This window comes from Sus scrofa, chromosome 2 (genome assembly GCF_054392235.1).
Source record: "Sus scrofa isolate SSC_HxYL_T2T_F1_AM1 chromosome 2, Sscrofa_HxYL_maternal_Yorkshire_Landrace_v2.0, whole genome shotgun sequence".
Classification (NCBI taxonomy): Eukaryota; Metazoa; Chordata; class Mammalia; order Artiodactyla; family Suidae; genus Sus; species Sus scrofa.
In genome coordinates, this window is record NC_139384.1 from 155,707,999 (window position 1) to 155,727,465 (window position 19,467).

A 19,467-nucleotide genomic window follows, 5' to 3' on the forward strand; every position below is an offset into this window, starting at 1 on the left:
CACAGGTTCAATTCCTGGCCTTGCTCAGTGGGTTAAGGATCTGGTGTTGCTGTGAGCTGTGCTGTGAGCTGTGGTGTAGGTCACAGATGCGGCTCAGATCCTGCATTGATGTGGCTGTGACAAAGGTTGGCAGCTGCAGCTCCAATTTCACCCCTAGCCTGAGAACTTCCATGTGCAGTAGGTGTGGCCCTAAGAACAAAACAACACACAACAAAACAAAAACGAAACCAGCCTCTGTAAATGTTAGCTGTTTTTATCATTAAAAATATCCTGGATTTTACCCTCTGTGTCACTGAATCCCTTGAGGGGCTTTGGGTCCCAGAGCACCGGCAGCATGAATTGTGTTGTCTCTCTCTTCTCCGTACCTTGGAAGCTGTTTGGTTAGACCATGTGTGGTCTAGACAAGGCTTTTTGGGCATCATTCTGCTCAGCGGCCTGTACTTTAAAAGACAATATCAATCTAACTTCAGTGGTAGAAACTACTTAAGACTGTAATTCATCTGCCGTGACTTATTATTTTTTCTATTCTAGGATAAATTGTAGAACACTCTCTAAATATAAAACAACTCAAATGAGATTTTTCTGTATTCAGACATTATTCCTCTCGGTCTCATCTGCACTTTTGGCTGGCATTCTCAGGAGTATGTAATGCTCCAAAAAGTGGATTATGATCTCCCGATTTTAATTCTCAACGACATGGGAGGTAGACACTTGCTTATCCGGCTTCCCCTATCTAACAATCCTCCTTTGGCCTAGCTAAAGCAAGACACCACATGTTATGAAAAACAGAATCCAGGGGAACAAATTGCACTTTGTTGGACTTCACCAGAATTATCCGGAGCATTTTGAAATGTTCTACAGGAAATTCTGCCTTGTCTAGGGCTGCAGTGGGGGCTGAGAACGCAGTGGATCAATATGGGAGCCATCTCAGCTCTGCCTGAAGAGCTGTGGTAATTAGAGGAAATGGCTTATCAAGTCTTTTTACAATCTGGGAAAAAAACCATTTGTGGAATCAATGGATGCCTGGCAGAGCCCGTCAACTATAGTTCAAAGATATATGTCTTCATTACTCTCAGATACCTGAGTCAGAAGCAACCTAATGCCACAGTCCAGTGCATTCACGCCAGGTTAAATGCATCCCAGTGGTTATGAGGCAGGGCCATTGTATGCAGTGGGGGTCTGGGCATTTGTTTGTCTCACAGGGAAACAAACCGACCTTTTACTTTTATTATTTGGACTATTTAATAGATTCCTTATGAATATTTCAAATCTATTGCTGCTCACTTGCAAGGAACAGCAGAGTGAAAGGATACAAAATATCATGGCTCTGGCAAGGATGCGTGCAATTGCTTTAGCTGCTGGAATACCTGGGGATGCTCCAACAGGCTTTAGAATGTGAAGTCAAGAGGGAGAGAACTTTTTCCCGATGAGTGCTGTAGAGCAAATGTGGAAAAGAGAGCGGAGAAAATGCTGGTAGCCATGGGCAACTGCCTAAGCAGAGCCGGCATAAGACCCCCTTTCATTCGGCAAGTTATTTCTGGGCTAGAATGTTTAAATAAGAACAAGACAGATAGTTCCTCAGGATTTCAGAGCTGGAACAGAGAACCTTTGAGAGGCAGGGTGGAACTGGGGAGGTGGTCACATTCCAAGGAAAAAGTCCTCAACCAGGGAGGTTTGGCTCAGAAGACAGTGGCTGGGCAGCTGGAGTCTGAAGACTTGCACCTTCAGAACCAGGGGAATCTGTTTATAGGTCCTTGAAAATTTTGGATCCTTGTGGTCTGGCCTGGCTAGGGAATTGCGTCGTTGTATAAATAAGGCACACTGAGCTTCAGCATTTTTCTTCTAAGCAATTCAAATAGATCCCAAGATATTTATTGGGACTTTGTGGGGGGCACATAAATAACACCTCACTTCCTTCTCTGGGTTCAGACCTCATTGAGAAATATATCATTGGAAATAAGATAGCTTGAGGTTAAAATGCCAGCTTTCACTGATGAATTTGAGCTGGAACCCAGCATAGATTTGCAAGCACTAATGCTTTTTTCTCTGAATGAAAGAAACCCTTCTACCTCAGAGGGGAACAGCTGTTGGCCTCTTGTTGGACAAGCCCCCCAGCACGTGTGGATGCCAGGCGGCTCTCTATAGAGAAAATGCTGAACCCCAGGCCCACACTCACTCAACTGCTCAGGGAGGAGGAGGAGGAGAAGGCAGAGGAGGAAGAGAAGAAGCAGGAGGAGAGAGAGAATAGACTAAGTGTTTCTCCCACAATTTCCTGCCTAGAAAAATTTCCCTCTATGAAATACAAAAAGGATTACATCATGTACAATTTGACTTTTAAATTCTCCATCTTATACAAAGTGATAGATCTATTCATTTTCATTCACAGCATAGGGGTGTAGTTAGTTAATCCACATTGAAATATACTCTTCAGCATTGCCAGAAGCACTCAAATCTCACCTCTGGCAAGTTATAAATTAGTATTTGTTGAGAGTCAACAATACCAGTCCAATCTCTTCATTATTTATGGATGCAGAATCAGGGGCCTGGTAAGACTGACCTACTCAGGGTCAGAGTTAGCTAACTGGGAGCTTGACAGAGAAGGCAGGGCTCCTTCTCAGCGGGCCAGCAGACTCTTGTAATGACTTGTATTTACTTCACTGTTGGAATATTATTAGTTAATGTTTTGGGATGCTTACTACATAACAAACACAGCTCCAAGCACATGTGTTACCCCACTTAATCCTTACATTCACAGTGAGATGGTCAAGTATTATTCCCATTTAACAGATGAGAAAATTGATGCCTAACAAAGGGCTTATGCAAGAACACTCAGTGAGTGAATGGTAGAGCATGGACTTAAAGCCAGACAACTCACGTCCAGAGCCCAGCCTTCTTCACAGTGTCAGGTTCTTTAGGGAAAATCTTGCCTAACCCTTTCTTTCCACCTGTTTCCACAATAAGGCACATAGGTCCAGAGAATGCATAATTGCACTTACTTTTTCAACGTAGCTGATCTTGCCCAAAGACTTTTCCTGTTGGTGGGTTTGTTGAGTACTTTTCAAAGAAATCATCAATTGGTCTCTTACACCCATTAATACTCAGAGCTACACGTAAGTGCTCAATAAATAACAGTAAAGCCCATGACTTCTCACGCTAGTAGTGATGAATGTCACATTATTTGGTGGGTTAAGCTAGTACAATGTACTTTAACTCACTGAGATGATTTTCAATTAAAAATTTGTTAACAAAGTACAGAGATGATAAGATAGACCAAGTGTCAAATGCAGCATTCTTTAATTACATGAAGAAGTCTTTGGAACCAAAGGTTATGTACAGTATTTTGATTTATCTATAAAGAATGATTAGTCCTATTGAATTCTAATGATTTACAGGAATGCTTAACCCCTCAAATACTAGAGGTGGGAAAATAAATAACTTTTGTTAAATAAGATCACTACAGCTATAGTGGAGTCTCCCAACATTTTTGATGTGTCTATACAGAGTCAGTGGAATGGGAGCATAGTTCATTTGATTCATGTATATTATCGGGATATGCCAAGCCTCATCTTCTGCCTACTCCCCTTATCCACATACATACACAAGAGGTTTGCAGTGTATAACAGGCTGACTCACAGTTAATTAAATGAAAGAAAGATGGCCAGGACGTGGGATCTTGAACCACTGGTTCTTGCCATACCAGTATACCAGAGGACCATAGGGGGAATCCATGAGGAGAGAACAAGAAAATTACTCCGGAAAACTGACAATTTTTCCCATACTGAGATTTTTTCACTAAGTCCTAATGTTGAACTTGATCAACCCAGCTAGACTGGGTCAAAGGAAGGATTCTTTTCCCTGACCCTAGATTGGGTCAAGTGGTCTAGAACTAAGCAGGCTGAGGCTTCACCATTTTCTCCAAAATACCATTTCCATGTGGAATTGGCAGGTCTGAAGCACACATACCAGTACGAGAGACCTAAGTAAGCAAGGGTTTTCCCATTGGTAGTCCATGGGCTGGGGCTGACTCAAAGATCTATTTTACTGAGCTTTGACAGTATTTAAATTTTAGCTAACTTTGAAACAAAGAGATTTTTACATGATATTATTAGATGTCTAGCTCTCTTAAAAAGTTGGCAGATCTAGTTCAGAATGGCCATCATCAAAAAGTCTACAAGTAATAAATGCTGGAGAGGGTGTGGAGAAAAGGAAACCCTCCCAAATCTTGGTGGGAATATAAATTGGTGCAGCCACTATAGAGAAGAGTATGGAGGGTCCTTTAAATCTAAAAATAGTTACCATATGATCCAGCAATCCCACTCCTGGGCATATGTCTAAAAAAGACAAAAACTCTAATTCAAAAGCAGGAGTTCCCATCATGGCTCAGTGGCTAATGAACCTGACTACCATCCATGAGAATGTGGGTTCAATTCCTGGCCTCATTCAGTGGGTTAAGGATCCGGCATTGCCCATGAGCTGTGGTGTAGGTCGCAGACACGGCTTGGATCCTGAGTCACTGTGGCTGTGATGTAGCCCAGCAGCTGTAGCTCTGATTCAACCCCTAGCCTGGAAAACTCCATATGCCAAGGGTGTGGCAACAAAAAGACAAAAAAAAAAAAAAAAAAAAAGAAAGTATACATGCACCCCAATGTTCATAGCACCACTATTTACAATAGCCAAGACATGGAATATCTAAATTTCCATCAGTAGGTAAAGGGATAAAGAAGATGTGGTACATGTACACAGTGGAATACTGCTCAGGCATAAAAAGAATAAAATAATGTCATTTGCAGCAAGATGCAACTATAGATTTTCATACAAAGTGAAATAAGTCAGAAAGAAAAAGACAGATACCATATGATATCATTTATATGTGGAATCTAAATACTACACAAATGAGCACATCTACAAAAAAAAAAAAAACAGACTCACAGACAAGAATAGACTTGTGGTTGTCAAAGGGGAGGGAGGTTGGGGGATGGAAGGATTGGGACTTTGGGATTAGCAGAAGCAAACTATTATATATACAATGGATAAAAACAAGGTCCTACTGCATAGCATAGGGAACTAGATTCAACATCCTGTGATAAACCATAATGGACAATAATGTGTATGTGCACATAATCGAGTCACTTTGCTGTATATCAAAAATTAACACCAACTGGTAAATCAACTCTATTTTAATAAAATGTAAAAAAAACCCAGATAAGTGGATAAAGAAATAATGGTGCATATATACACAATGAAATTCCACTCAGCCATAAAAAAGAATGAAATAATGCCATTTGCAGCAACATGAGTGGACCTAGAAATTATCATACTAAGTGAAATAAGTCAGACAGAGAAGGAAAAATATATGAGATCACTGATATGTGGAATCTAAAATATAACATGAATGTACTTATGACAGAAATGTATTTCTTTACAAAACAGAAACAGACTCACAGACATAGAAGACAAATATATGGTTACCAAAAGGGGAAGGAGGTGGGGGAGGGATAAATTAGGAGTTTGGGATTAATGGATATGCGCTACTATGTATAAAATAGGTAAACAACAAGGACCTTCTGCAGAGTGAAGGCAACTATATTCAGTATTTTGTGATAACCTCTAATGAAAAAGAATCTGAAAAAGAATCACTTTGCTGTACACCTGAACCTAACAGAAGACTGTAAACCCACTATACTTCAATTTTTTAAAAAGTTCGCAGATCTAGCTGATTGGGCTCACATTTCTCCAGGAGGCTGGGAACCATGCCAGGGCTGCCCCTCTAACGAGTTATGGACTTCCCCTTTTATACAGAGTCCCTCAGCCCAGTGTGTCTACCTAACCACATATATTAATTGACTAGCTCTGCAGTATTTGACTCTGTAACTCCTGCCTGGTCTAGAATGCTGCAGACTCCTAGGAGCCACACCCAGCAAAGAGGCAGAGTCCCTCCTGTCTTCTCTGGCAGTCTGTCCTCAGGTCTTTGGTTTTGAGCAGCACTGCCTCTCCTTTGAGAAAGAAGTGAAGGAAACGTGGCAACCACCTTCATAGGACAGGAAGGAGGAGGGGAGATGGGAAAGGAGTGTTGATTCCAGTAGAATCTAACCTAGAGTCTAGGATAGATGCGAAATAAAACATCTTTATGCTTGACTACACAGCACCAAACTATCATTCAATCTAGTCAGTTCTGCCCCAAACATAGTCAACTGTATGAAAAAAAAATCTCAGTGGTAGATCAGTCAATTCTTTTTTGACCTAAGTCATCACTAACCTTCATGCTCACATTTAATTAGTGAAAAGGACGTCTTTATTTCTGGGATAATTTAGGAAAAGACCTTACTTGTCTGTCAATGACTGTAAAATGTAGCTTTCTTGCTACAAAATTGCATCAAGTAAGTGAGTTGGGGACGTGGGAACCTCTGTGACACGGAAGAAAGCACACCAGGGATTGCATGGCGCATCGTTAGTATTCAGATAGCTAACATGCCTGCAAATAAGTTAACTGTGATTTATTCAGGGTTCCCAGAGTAATTCATTCCAATTGCCTTCCCTTGTGAATAATGAGCTTCATATCTTTTGGAGTGGATACTATTTCTAAAACGACCTGATAATTCATTTCACATTGTCTTCTTCTGATAGTTTCTTTTTGTATTAAGGCTGTGTCTGCAAAGGAATAAGTAAATGGATAAAATCCTTTGCACCAAACTCCTGTGTTGCAGGATGAGCTCATACATTAGGGAGACAGACCTGGGTCGTAGTCTCAGCCTGGCCACCAACCAGTGGATGACTCAGCACGGTCACTCCTCTTCTCTAGGCCTCGGTTTTCACAGCAGGGAAGAGAAGATGTGAACTAGATGATCCCTCAGATATTTTGCTATTCTTATCTTTGAGAGGCAAAGAATTGTGGGAAAGGTCCCTAAATTCAAGACAAGCTAGTACCACCAAGTACTAACACGTAAGGAGATAGAAGTACAGTATGAGTTTCCCTCTGGATTTCTATATACAAGGACCTCCTATTCAATTTGAGCACTTAATTAAATTGAAAAATATATTTATACCAAAAAAACCCCATAATTAATGATATACAGTAGGCCTTCTCTCTGTATCTGTGGGTACAGATAAAGATGCAGAACCCATGGATGCTGAGGGCCAAAAGTGCTAGGTCATTTCATGGAAGGGACTTGAGCATACGCAGATGTTTGTGAGGGCTTCTGGAACCAATCCCCTGCAGATACCAAGGGAGGACTGTATCTCTTAAGTATTTTGACTTAGCACATATAAATGTTCATTGTTTTCCCAGTTTTTCATAGGGCCCAGATTCTTTTCTTTGATTTTGTGTCTGCTGATTGTCGTCAACAATCAGGGAACTCTCTGTGATTTCCGATTTTGATTTGCTTAAAGGGGAACAAGAACTTAACCCTTGGAGAAGCAACGCAATTTAAAATATCCTTCTAAAGTTGTATAATTTTGCACAATTTTTTGATCATTCTTTCACATACATAAGATGCTAATTTATGACAGCATCATAAAGCTGTTTACCTTTATGAAGATTCCAAAGAACTGAACTCACTTTTCACAAGAATAAACAGTTCTTGTCATCTCATTTCATTAGTTAATTAAGACAATTATGTAACCAAATTGCAACAATATGTATAAATGGCATTAGCATATTTGGGAACAAATAGGATGATGCCTGGTAAGGAGAGAACTCAAGCTCATGGAGGTAGGAGCTCATGGAGTGTGTGGACATATCAGTGATTAACACGCCGAGACAGTAGTTAATCCACCTGGTTAGTAAAATAGGACTGTCCACTGTATGTCTCATCAGTTCAGGTCATTGGCAAGTAACCAAGGCCAATTCTAACAAATTTAGGCAAAGGAAGGAGTTTATCAGAAGGCTCTGAGATGACTCACTATGTAAAAGGAAAAACTAAGTAACCAATTCTCAGAAATTGGGATCTAGGGGAGCAATGGACATCTTGGGAGCAGGCACGATCGATGATCTCTTCAGGGTGTATCACTGGATGAACTGGATCCAGCAGTTTTTGCAACTATGTGTCATTCTGATCAAGATCAGAATCTCCAAGAGAGGGATTCTTATTGGCCTATGGCTCGATGAAAGAAATTCAGACACAGGAAAGGACCTCCCCAAAGACTGTGCACACTTGGAGAGGGGTCATTCCCCAGAGGTAGCCAAAGGAGGGACATGTGCATGGTGGACCCAGGTGTGCACTAGTGGGCAAGACACAACATTAGCCTTGGGGGGACTTAGAACCCTAGCAGTTAGACCTGATTCTGTCTAGAAGAAGCTGGTGTACAGAAAACAAGAAAACCTTCAGCCACTGACTGTTGCTTTGTGCCTTGACATTCATCTCAGTAGCTCTCAAGGCTTCTACCTTCTGAAAGTCTGAGTGAAAAGTGCCACTTTCCTCAGCTATCCACATTGTTCCAGCTGAGAGTAGGTGTGGTGTCTGGATCCAGACCCCAGCTTGTCACTTATTAGCTGCATGATCTTAGGTAGTCATTGCTTCTACAGACCCCAGATTGTCCAGATTGTTCATATATAAGATAAAGATTCCTTCCAGATGTAATGTTTTGTTATTTCTATATCTGGACACATTCTTTTCTTTTATATATTTGACTATAAGTCATTAAAGCAGATATATCTCCAAAATGTTTGTTGAAATTATTTTGCAGTCCAGTAAAAATTAAAATGAAAGATGTACTTTAGGTTTGCATGGAACTGTATAATATATAAATATGTTGCTTAGAGATAAATTAAAATTCCAAAAAATAAAGAGCTTTAAAACACATGCTGCCACTCGTTTACACTATAAACTAGCTAGCTGGATTCCTAGCTACTAGATTCCTTATCTCAAGTTGCTTTTCTAGTCTTTTATTAAGACACATATACAAAAGCTTTCTGTTTTGTAGAGTTCCCAATGGTGCGACTCCAACCAGGAACCATGGGGTTGCTGGGTTCAATCCCTGGCCTCGCTCAGTGGGTTAAGGGTCTGGTATTGCCATGAGCTGCTGTGTAGGTTGCAGAGGCAGCTCGGATCTGATGTTATTATGGCTGTGGCATAGGCTGGCAGCTCTAGCTCAATTTGACCCCTAGCCTGGGAACCTCCAGGTGTGGCCCTAAAAAGAGCCTCCAGGTGCGGCCCTAAAAAGAAAAAAAAAAAAAGATTTCTCTTGCCATGAATTTTTTTTAGGGTCACACCTGTGGCATATGGAAATTCCCAAATTTGAGCTACAGCTGCCAGCCTATGTCACAGCCACGGCAGTGCCAGATCTGAGCTGAGTCTGTGACACACACCTCAGCTCACTGGCAATGCCAGATCCTTAACCCATTGAGCAAGGACAGGGATCGAATCTGCATCCTCATGGATACTAGTTGGGTTTGTTACTGCTGAGCCATGACAGGGATTCCCTATCTTGGGTTCATAATCCACTTAGATGCAATGAGAACTCCTGCAATTTATTTTTTTATTTTTTATTACAGGATAGTTGATTTACAATGCTGTGTCAATTTCTGCTGTACGTAGTGACCCAGTCATAGATGTGTATACATTCGTTTTCCACAAATTTTTTTAAGGGTTCCCCCACCTCTATCCCCACAAGGACATCTCATTTTATTATTTTATTTGTTTGCTTGTTTGAACTGATAGGCTTGGTTTGTTTCATTTCACTAACTATTTAAGTGAGATTCTCGAGATGACTTCTTGGAGCATTTTAAGGGCAGGAGATACTCCTGATTTCTTTCAGAAAACTTTTTTGAGATGACCACTGGGAATCTTAACCCCACTCAAGGCTTTGGCATTGTGATCATCCCAAGAACTTAGACCTCACCCTGGATAAAGGGTAGGAAACTCTTAATGAAGGTTAAACTTCCACTACCCAGAAAGGTGGGAGCTCAACAATGGAATCAAACCCAATCACAGAACTATTACTCATGTACTTGAGTTTATGAACTGGAAGATTTGAACTTTATTCAGTAGAGGACAGGGAGCTAATTAAGGAAAGCAAATGACAAGTCAAATATTTATTTTAGAAAAGTCACTTTGGTGGCAGCATGGAAGATAAACTGAAAGCGAGGGACTTGAGGAGGGGAGACGAATCAGGAAGTTGAGTCTATGGTGGGTGGGCGGGAAGGTAGGAGAGGTAAGCTAGCTCACCCATTGCCTCTTCACCAGACCCATCTCCTTTCCACTGGGACACACGACTAGACTGCACTGCCCAGCCTTCATTGCCCAGTGGGGCGCTGCTACTGAAACTGGACCAGGGGACTGGGGCGGAAGTGAGGTGCACCAGGTGCAGCCTTGCCTATGAACCTTCATCTGCCTTCCCTTCCTCAGTCCCCCGGCCAGGTGTAGACACCAGGTGATGTGCCAACTATGTGTTGGCAGATCCTCCATGGGACTGGGTCCCAGAATGGAGTGCATACACACACATGCACACACACACACACATACACTCACCCTTCAACATGTGAACAAGAAATAAATTTCTATTCTGTTAAGCTGCCGGAATTTCCAAGTTCATCTGTTAGTGCATCTTCACTAATATAATCCCTGAACCTCTCTGGTGAGAGCAGGGCTCAGTCCCTTGTATACACTGCTGTGAACCCACTCTGTCCCTACCCACACCCTCATTATTGGAAAAACAGAAATGTAGATAGAAGAAAATACATGTTCTGTCAATTCAAATCTCCAGGGATAAGCATTCTTAACAATCAGCTATATTTCCTCTCGCTCTCTTCTTTCCCCATAGCAATGAATTTGATACTCAGTCTGTACAGATCTTAAATTTCTTACTTTGTGACTTATTTATTCACACAACATTCATTATGTGCCTGTGTGTCAGGCACTGTGCTCCACGCTGGGGATAAAAGGACAGACATGACACAGTTCCTGTCCTCAAAGAAACTATAGTCTCATGAAGGAGATGTCTAAGCAGATAATGACTAAGTAATGACACAGAAAATGTATCAGTGGAATGACAGAGAAGGAATTAAGGCAGCAGAAAGGAAGCATCACTGACATATTAAAAAAGGTTTATTGAGTGCTTTCTATGTATCTTGGACTGTTCTAAGCACCTTGCATATAAGAACTGATTTAATCCTCATGGCAATACTGTGAGATATACATTAAAGTATCTCAATATTGTAAATGAGGAAATGATACCATCAAAAGCTTAAGTAACTTGCCTCTTGTTCAGGGTCTCATTGATAGTGTGGAGGGGGATTCAACTGTGTGTGTGTGTTTAGGGTTGGCTTCCCAGAAGAGTTTGAAAAAGGTGGGTTGGGAAGCACTGGTGAGAAACCACAAGTGGGATCATGGTTACCTGGTGAAGCTGAGCCAGAACATATGGCTCAGACCTTTGGATCGTTTGATCTTTAGATCAGACTTCCATTCCTCCCAGAGTTCTGACATAGGAACTTGATGTGAAGATGTGTCTAGGCTCATTTGAGGAAGTGAGGCTTCAGAGGGAGTCTGACTCAGCTTATAAATTCTGCAGAGAAAAAAGGAAAGCTGTTCATCCTGTGTACAACTTTTTCAATCATACTGGCCCCTGTAGCTAGTAAATGTGGCCCAAGTGGTGTTCCAGAATCTAGGAGACTTATAGCCCCTCCTCCCTGGAGCCTGGGGCTGGTGGAAATTGAACAGGGAGTGAGAGGAGATTGAAAGACCTTCTGTCTCTACAGTGACGACAGAGCTCTATCACATCCAGAGGGGACATGCCTTTTCCATGGACCCAAAGCCTAAATGTTGAGTCAGCAATTAGTTGTGTACTTCTTTGAGTCAGGGAAGTGGTGATGCGGGTGAGTCTGGGATTTTCAGCACTGACTCCTGAGCAAACTTGTCTAGAATCCATCCTTAAATTAGCTCAAAGGCAGACTTGCAACCTAGACAACCTTGCTGTCTTCATCTAGAAACCTTGGAGGTGAGTGGTCTCAAAGAAGCATGAACACCAATGTAACTTTCTCTTCCTTCCCTTCCTCATTACTAAGTTCCACCCCTTGTTTCTTTCATGATTTTCCTTGGTAATTCAGGTCTGAGTTCTCCCCATTAGAAATCCTCTCACACTTGCCTAATACTCTTGCCCTAGCTATCGGACACCACAAAACAGCCTCTTTGGGTTTCTGTCCCAAGAATCCTTTTCTGGAGTCCTAGAATTGCTTTTCCCCATACAGACGATAGTTTCCATGGGTACCAGTGACCCAATGACTAGGGTACAATGAAGCCCTCAAAGATGCTCACTTCCCAATCCCAAGAGCCTGGGAATATCCTGCTTTTCATGATGAAAGGGACTGTTCACTTGTGGTTACGGATCCTGAAATGAGGGTATCTTTCTGGATTATCTGGCTGGGCTTGATGCAATTACAAAGTTCCTTCGAAGTGGAAGAGGGAGGAAGAAAATAGAGGCGAAGGGAGAATGACGACAGAAGAGGTCAGAGTTGTACCATATGAGGTGCACTCAGTCACCCTTGCTGGATTTGAAGGGGGCAGGAGGGGTACTGTGAGCCAAGAATGCAGGCAGCCTCTAGAAGCCAGAAAGGACACTGAAATAGATGCCTTACCCTAAACTCCAGAAGGGAGCACAGCCCTGCCAACACCAGGAGTTTAGCACACTGAAACCCATGTTAGACTTCTGATCTTAAAATTTATGAGATAATACATGTGTGTTGTTTTAAGCCACTAAGTCTGTGGCAAATTGCTACAGCAGTAATGGACCCACTATCCTGGGTTCCTCACTTAGGTGGGATTGGACTAGAGTCATTGCTGCTCCAAGATTAATCAAGTGTGGGTTTTCCATTACCTACGTGATGATGTGTGCAATTTTCTCTCTTTATTGGGCAAGCAAATTCAGAGGGCCATAGTTCAAATAAAACTTCTGCAGTGCTTACCTCATTTTGCAGCATCTCAGCCTTGGCTAATTTCCTTGTTTATGCTGACCTGGGCTATCCCAAGACTGTTACAACTCTTGCTTGCTAGTCATTTTGGAAGAGGGCTAGCTTTCTGTGCTTGGGGAGATCACTTCCTCTTACAGCTGGAATAAACCCCACTGGCAGACATCATGATTTGATTTTGCATCAGGGCCAAACTGATGTGTATATAAACACTACTCAAAGTAATTCCTTTCCTTTGACTCTCTCACTCATTCTCTACTGCTTTTGGAAACTCTTATTTTTGTGTCTTTACTTTTAACTGTAGATCTTACCCTGAAAACAGGCATTGTGTCTGCCTTGTTTGGAGAAGACTAATGGGCTGGTAAAATCTGCAGAATTTGGGACAATGAAGATGAAGAAATTCCAAGAAGCCATAATCACTCAGTGGCTTAGTGGGAACTTGAAACGGTATCCTGGGTTCCTCACTTAGGTGGGGCTGGACTAGAGTCGTTGCTGCTCCAAGAATAAGCGAGTCTGTAGATTTCCGGTTTCAGTTCAAGGTTGATTTAATCAAGTCCCTTGATAATAGCTCCCATACTCCTACAAGATTTTTCCTGGTCCAGTGTTTCCCAGAGCATAGGGTGGATATGTTTCCCACCTGCTGAGGTATGAGATGGTTTAAGTGGTTCATGGACAGAGCATTTAATAACACTGAATTGCAGAAGGCACAAGTTACTCCCTTTTGAATTCCCTTTTATTGACCCTTTGTGCTTCAAGGTGAAACTCTCCTCTGCTGGGGTGCCTTCAACACCTTTCCAAAATAATATGCCTTTTATTGAAGCAAGAGCAGGTCTTAATTAGGCAACAGAATATTTTTAACAGCTTTCTAGAGGTATAATGGACATAAAACAAATTTTACACTCAAAAAGAATAATTTGAAAAGATGTGACATACTGCACAAACATGCGACAGTTACCAGTCAGGATAATGAATATTTCCGTCATCCTCAAAAGTTTCCTTGTGACCAGTTTTCATCCCTTCCCTTTATACGCGACCCCACCCCCAGGTAAGCCCCGACCTTCTTTCTGTCACTAGAGATGAGTTCGCATTTTTTGAGAGGTTTATATAAAGGGCATAATGCAGTGTGTACTCTTTTTGTTTGTTTCTGACTGCTTTCACTTAATATTTATTTTGAGAGTTAGCCACATTGTTGTGTATGTCAACAGTTTATTCACTTTTCAAGTTGTGCAGTATTTCATTATATGAATATACCACACTTAGTTTATCTATTAAACTATGGATAGACAGTTCAGCTGTTTCCAGATTGGGGCTATTGCAAATAAAGGTACTAACTCATGCACATGGGTTATGGAATGGAAATCCTGTGAAATTGGATTGTTATGATCATTATACAAATACAGATGTGATAAATTCATTTGAGTAATAAAAAAAATAAAATGAAAAAAAATAAATAAAGGTACTAAGAACGCTCATATTCAAATGTGCATGGTCATATGCCTTCTTTCTCCTGAATAAATATCTTGGCATGGTATGGCTAATCACAGGGCAAGTGGGTGTTAATGTTGCTGCCAAAACATTTTTCAAAGTGGTTGTACCACTTTACACTCATACTAGAGAGTAAAAGAGTGCTGGTTTTCTCATGCCCCCATCTACACTGCTTATGGTCAGTCTAAAAATTTTAGACATTCTTGTAGGTAAGCAGTCTCATCACAGTGTTTTTAAATTCCATTTCCTTCACGACTAATGATGTTGAGCATATTTCAATGCACTTGAGTTGCTATCTGCTCCTCTTCTTTGGTGAGGTATTTGTTCAAATATTTTGATAATTTAAAAAATTTTGTTGATTATCTTATTGAGTTTTCAGAGTTCTTTATTTATCCTGGGTTTGAGTATTTTATTCAGTTAAAAAACTGCAAATCTTTTCTCCTAGTCTGTGCTTGTCTTCTCACTAGCTTACAGTGTTTTTGAACATCAAACATTTTTAACTTTGATAATGTCCAGTTGATCAACGACTTTTCTTTGACATATTGAAATTTTTGTGTCTTAGCTAAGAAATCTTTACCTAAGCCAAAGTCACAAAGATTTTCCCCTATGTTTTTTCCTAGAAGTTTGATCCTTTTAGGCTTTATATTTTGGTCAATGATTCATTTTGAGTTAATTTTCATTTATGGTGTATGGTAAGAATTAAGCATTTTCTTCCCCCCTCTTCCTCCCCTCCCTCCTCTCTCCTTCCTCTCTAAGTTTTGGTTTAAAAAGTGGAGAAAGGTTGGAGACATCACCTAACCTGTCTCTGCTGTGGCTCACTGTTTCCATGAAGTTAAGGAAATCTCTAGGTTATGGCTAGCCAGACTGTCTCTGTCTGCGGCAGTGATAACATGGTGACCTTCTCCATGCTCTGAGAAGAGATGACTGAGCTAAGTCATCAGATGGAACTAAGGTCTGAAGGCTAAGTAGGAACTGGCCAGGAGCACGGAACATTGCTACATGTAATGTATCTTGTAATTTTTTTTCTCATGTTGGAAGGGCTACCACCACTGTAGCACCTAGTCAAATAACAGATGTCTATAACTGTATCCTATCTATGCCTATCTGTTACATTACTCCAAAGGAAGGGTCATATCTCTGTTGCATTTGATAGGGAAACAAAAGAGACAGAACTTCTGGATTCATGAGAGAAACATCAAATAGAGTGGAGGTTCCTTCCAACGTTGAAGGTGGCACTTACTCCTGGTGTCCTGAAGTCTTTCCACACCATACCTGCCTGTGCTTGACTCTAGAGAACACCAGTCATTTCTGAGAAGACAGGGGACACATGAAGAGCCCAGTAGTGCCTCCTTAGAGTTGGAGGGGGGAGCATAGCAAGTGGAGAAAGGTACACATGCCTGATGAGTTCAGCACCATGGGGACATCACTTACTATTGTCATCCTGCAAGGCTCCATGTGATTTGGTGCCTGTCTACCTTTCTGACCTCACTGCACCTATTCTCTCACCCCTACCCCATGCCATGCTTATACATTTCCTGATCATCTGGCAGCTACCTCAGCCAGCCTCCTCTCTGCTCCTCAGATAGGCCAGCACCTCTCCCAGCATGCCCAGCATGCTCTCACCCGAGGTCATCACATAGTCATCTTCTCTTCATCCTTCAGTGCACGACCAAATACGAAGCCATCAGAGAGCCCTTCTCTGAGCATTCAAAGACATGTTCTGTTTCGCTAATTTACTTCCCTGTCTTTCTCTCTAGAACGTAAGCCCTCTGGGGGTAGGGGGTCACACTCTGCTGCACTTACCTCTGTTCCCAGTGACAGCACAGTACCTACCAGAGGGGAGGTGCTTGATAACGATTCTTCAGTGAATGAACTAATACCAGACACCATGCTACGTAATGGTCAATCAATGTATAGGTTAACTAATTCTAAAAAACAAAACTAGGGGATATATAGCACAGAGGACTATATCCCATCTCCTGGGATAGACCATGATGGAAAATAATATTTAAAAAACAAAATATATATATATATATATTTATGACTGAGTCACTTTGCCGTACAGCAGAAACTGGCACAATATTGTAAATGAGCTATACTTTATATTAAAAAATACGGGAGCTATCTGGTTTCTCTTGACATACAAAAAGAAACAGCTGATTGATTTTTAACTTTCTCATATGATGACAAGTCTCATCAAATAAAGCCAGGACTATACACTCTCATTTAAATGAGTAACATTCATCAGCTTTTGTTGGCACAACTGCTGTCACAAACAAATAAACAAGCTGTGACCCCTTAGAGGCTGGCTCCTCTCATGGGTAGAAACAAAAATTGCCGTTCTGGTTCAATCTGGAGTCTGAGTGTATGGAGAAGACCTAAATTTACTTTTAGCCTTGATATAAAGTCATCTGTTTGCAATTCGCCTGGTACGATGAAAGTACCATTCTTACAGCCAGTGCACCCCATAATGATTTATCATACTTCCTGTTCCCAAGGTTGTCAGAACTATGTCCCCAAAATAATATGCCACTACCAGCTTCTGCGGAAGTCAATAATTACGCAGGTTTATCAGCCTAGAAGGTCAGCATATATTACAGAGTAGACAGTTCTGGCTGATTAGAAATCTCAAACACTGATAGCAACTTGAACATCTATTATTGCTTAAAACAAAACAAAACAAAACCTAGGAGCTCTCTCCTGCGATTTATTCCTTGAGGATATGGTCAGAAAAATGATTGCATCAGATTGTCCAGAATCACAGGCTCGCCGCATCAAGCACTTGCCTACTGGCACTTGGATCTTTCATCAGGAAGGAACACAAAGCCTGCGTGGCAAGACAGAACAGGCAGAGAAAATAAAGAAGCTTTCCTTCAAGGTCTGCGAACTGATGGTAAGGTCAAGGCAGGGAGGGCTGAGGAGACACAGAACCTGGGTTTGAATCTGGGGCTGGTGACCACTTACTGGCTGTGGGACCCAAGGTGGGCATCCTGACCCCTCCCAGCCTGTTTTCTGTTTGTAAAATAAGAAAAATAGCATATAACTCACAGGTTGTTGTGTGGATTAAATAGTGTAATGAATGTGCATAACTTTTTAAACTAAAATCTACTGTGGACATACTGGGTGTAAATTACATGCCTAGGTATGCCTTTTTAATTTTTAAAATGGATTTTTGGAAAACGGTAGAAGCATCTGCACATCAAAGGTCTTTGTACTCCTTGAAGTGCCCTGAATGTTGGGAGGATGATTCTGCAGCAGGAAAAGTTTAAGTATCCAAAGACCTGGATTTGAATCCTGCCTCTTCTACTTCTGAATGAGGTGTCACTCATCAATCAAGGGATTATTGCAAAACTACATGTCATAAGTGAGTTAAGCTATGCAGTTACAGAGTATCTGTTATTAGCTAGAGAAAAGTAGTTTCATGAATAATGTTACTCTTTCATTCACAGAATCTGAAAACTTCTGAATTTTATGGAGCAAACTCCATGCTCTCAAGTAAGGATATCTCCATAGGATTTAGGATAATTTCAAACGAAATTTAAAGCCCACCTATATTAATGGAAGTCTCACTGTCCACGGCCATCAAACTTAAAATTAATTCTGTCCACCAGCCATAATCACCCAAACTGTACTATCACCAAGCAAAAACTTATTTTTTTTGCCTTCATGGAGAGGCAGATCCTTCTGTGCCGTCTGTCATCTATGTGATCGTTGCAGCCCACACATCTTGAACTTGAGTAAAAACCTGGCTCAAGGTCCCTTTCCAGCAGGGACAACACAATCAGCCATTTCCTAAGCTCACAGCAGTTCAAATGGCTTAGACCCTCTCTTCCTTAGAAGGTCAGGCGGCTATTAAATTTTCACCTTGCAATCAACCTCACGTCTCTTCCCCTGAGGACTGGTATGGGAAATTTTCTCCCCTCCCTGTGAATGGTGCTGGGTTCATTATTAAATTTTCTCTGGTGAATGAGGAAATCAAGGAGACGTGAGGTGATTTCAAAAGTACATGTTCCCCATTCTTTTTGGCAGAGCCTAAGGGGAGAAAGATCAACTAGACTGTTTTAGGATTTTGTTTTACTAGGAGACAATTAGTGGTCTCTATAGAATTATACATATCTGAAAAAAATCAGATAAGAGTAATTCAAGTGATTCAAATAATTAGGAAGTTAGTTTTGTCAGCAGTGAAAATACCAGCTGAGACCCTAAGGACCTGGGGCTCATAACAGGGGGAGAAAGGAGGTAACAGGATGTTTGGTACCAGGTAGATAGAGCAACTCGTCCTTGTAATGTATGACTGCTCTGTGCCCTATCTTGCAGGAGCAGAAGCAGATTTTCTGCAGAGCTGTGATTCACTTTCAGTCCCTCTGGCCCCTTGAAACACACAGCACAGATGACGCTGCTTCCTCGGATCTTTTCAGAGAGGGTCCAGCATGGCAGCACAGAGCAGAACATTTACATTCAAAATCCGCATAAGCCTCAAAACATCCCCATGAGGATGTATTATTGTTACCCAATTTTACATAATAAAAATGGAATTAAGGGCTGTAAAGCAGCGTGCTTCCTGTCACAACTGGGAAGTGGTGGGGCTGGACTTCAAACCAGGTCTGTGCCTTTAGCATTACTGTGTGAGGTCTCCTTAGAACCATCCTCTTCCTGCAAACCTATCCAACCTAGGAAGTTTGGCCTGAGTGCTACCTTCTGCAGGAAATACATATTTGCTAAACAAATCTCAGATAACGCTCCTTCTTTTAAGTAATTGGTAATATGTTACTACTCAATGCTCATCTCTATTCTATAGCACCTGTTTCATATTTAGATCTCTAATAATCTTTTTGGTGCTTTATCTTAACCAGCTTCATCCTTTAATACAGAGAGTTATCCAGCCAGCCAGCCAGCCTTTCATTCCCTCAACATCCCTTGATAAATATATTTTGACCACTCATAGTCTCTAGGCACTGAGTTAGATGTTTGAAATAGGCAATAAACAAAATCCACATGGTTCCTGCCCTCTTCAAGCTTAGAGTCTAGCAGAGTAGACATAAATTAATCAAATAATCACAAACAACTACACGTTGATACAAGTC

The 19,467-nt window shown here is 41.3% G+C and overlaps 1 long non-coding RNA gene across 7 annotated transcripts in view; it reads right to left on the reverse strand.

The window, feature by feature from the left end:
• Positions 1–19,467, reverse strand: part of LOC110259527 (uncharacterized) — a 384,785-nt gene that overhangs the window by 29,415 nt on the left and 335,903 nt on the right. The window contains exon 4 of one of the 7 annotated variants that reach the window (XR_014838970.1): positions 11,332–11,499. The exons of the other annotated variants lie outside the window; for them this stretch is intronic. This is a non-coding gene — a long non-coding RNA (uncharacterized LOC110259527). The remainder of the gene's footprint in view (positions 1–11,331; positions 11,500–19,467) is intronic. 7 annotated transcript variants of the gene reach the window in all.